Source organism: Ipomoea triloba, chromosome 1 (assembly GCF_003576645.1).
Source record: "Ipomoea triloba cultivar NCNSP0323 chromosome 1, ASM357664v1".
NCBI classification, from domain to species: Eukaryota; Viridiplantae; Streptophyta; class Magnoliopsida; order Solanales; family Convolvulaceae; genus Ipomoea; species Ipomoea triloba.
In genome coordinates, this window is record NC_044916.1 from 28,016,743 (window position 1) to 28,019,065 (window position 2,323).

General features: G+C 31.3%; 1 pseudogene; it reads right to left on the reverse strand.

Moving 5' to 3' along the window:
* The window catches only part of LOC116023349, a 4,117-nt pseudogene extending 3,438 nt beyond the window's left edge, over window positions 1–679 (reverse strand).
* Between the last annotated feature and the right edge of the window lie 1,644 nt (window positions 680–2,323).

Consider the following 2,323-nt stretch of genomic DNA (forward strand, 5'->3'; position numbering starts at 1 on the left):
CAAAAACAAAAATCACAAAATGTTTCTGATCTACAAGAACGAGAGTCTCTTATTATTTTTATCTTAATTACTCCAAATCAAATATATGTACATAAAATTTGACTTCTAACAATCTTAGTTTTCATAAATCAACTCAGAAACACATTAGTAACTCATGAAAAGGAAGATTGAAAAAACCCAATCAAGAAACCAGTATGAAATAAATCAAACAGTTCATGAGCAGTCAAGAACACAACTCCCCAGCCCTGGATTAGATGAAACGAGTCCAAAAATCGGAAAAGCAAGAAAATCAAGATGCCCAAATAACCTTTATCAACCCATCAATCCAGCGAGATTAAAGAATCATAGTAGTAATAAAATCTTTGAAATCAGATACATGATTACCTCCTCTATTTTGATGTTGAACCACGGTTCTTGAAGCCATTCTTTCAAATATGCTTCGGAAAATGAAATCTTCTTCTTTCTGGGTATCTCGCAGTCCTTCCTCCTCCTCTTCCAACTCTCTCTGAGATCTTTCTTTATATCGAGAAACAGTGGAACAAGCCCGATTAGAAGAGTGAGATGGCGCCCCCTTCAAAGCTGTGGAATTGAAGACAATATCTGCTATTAGTGAGGGGGAAGAGAGAGGCAGTGACAATTTAGTGAGGGGAGAGAGAGGAGTGACAATTTAGAGAGATCTGCGGCAGACTGGGGAGAGATATCATCCGCCGACTTAAAATTTTGAACACACCATTAATCCGTTGAGAGTAATCTTTTTTTTTGTTTTTAATTCCGTTGAGAGAGTAATCGTTTTTTTAAATTCTTCCTAACTAATTTTTAAAAGGTAAAAAATTGTGTGTATTTCAAATCTTTGTCCGTAAAATACATCGGATGAAGATTAAAATGTAATATCTATAAAAAAAATATAATACTAATCATAATAAAATATTTATTACTTATATAAAAATGTATAATACTTTTACATTTTAATTTAAAAATATTACATTTTTTTATAAGTAATAAATGCTTGCCAACATTAATTATAAGGAAAAATATAAGGTAAATTTTAATTTTTTACATGAAAATGTAAAAGTATTACATTTACACTTCCATTATAAGTAACAAATAATTTATTCCTGATATTATATTTTTTTATTATAAGTAATACATTTTCGTATTAATACGACTCGACTCGACTCATCTCACGGTTAAAGATATGTGAGACGGTCTCACACAAGTGTGACCCATTTTTAAATCCATTCATAGAGTTTAAAATTATTATTTTATAATTATTTTTTTTGTTGTTTAAAGCTATTTTTTAAAGTTTCTTTCATATTGTTAAAGTGATTAATGAAGTCAAACTTTGGTTGATAATCTATTTTTCAAACACCCCCCATCATCAATTCTTTTTTCTTCATGAAAAAACGAAAAGAAAATAATTTGGATGAAAGAAATGTGGTAAGTAATTTAATTTAAAAGCAATGTATAACTATCAAATCATAATTTAGTATAATTATTATACTTGAATAATTAATGTTTTTTTATGTTACAAGGGAAATCGCAATCATTACAAATGGTGTATGTTATGTACATTTTATAAAATTGCATTAAGAAGACTTGGTGTTAGGGATGGCAATGTGCCCTGGTCGTAGCATAAAACCACATACAAATACCCGGAGTATTCCGGGGTTATCGATCCACAGGGAAGCGGGGTATCAAGCACTAGTTACTAATTAATTCACGAGAAGCTATTCCTACGTTAACAATGGGTATTTATCTATAATTATGAAAACAAAATAAATGAAGCAAGGCAAACGGACTTTTATATACAAGAGATTAAGCGCGGGATTTTTGGGTGTCAAAGTGTTTAATCACCTAGTGCCAATCTAAAGTGAAATAATCATTCGGGTTCAACAAGTGTGGATGATTGCAATCTAAAAGGGAAAGATTACTCTCGTAATTCAATCCCAAAATAAGGTAATTGGAATACACACTCTCGTGAGCTATTCACAACATATAATCAAGAACTAGCAATAAATGGAATACCCACTCTCGTGGGCTATTCACAATTGGAATACTCACTCTCGTGAGCTATTCACAATAAATCCCTTAATCAACATGTCCTCTCTCGAGGTACAAGAATCAAGTGCAATTGTGGGTGCTCTAATTCATAGACAAATTTAGCAATGAAACAAGTAATTAGGATCCTTAACTACAAGCATCAAGAAATTAAGCCACAATTACAACACAAGTAATAAACCCAAATAGATATTTCATTCAAGCAATTAAAGAACTAGGCACATAGGTTCATAAACACTTATCAATCCAAAAATCCCAAAGGAAA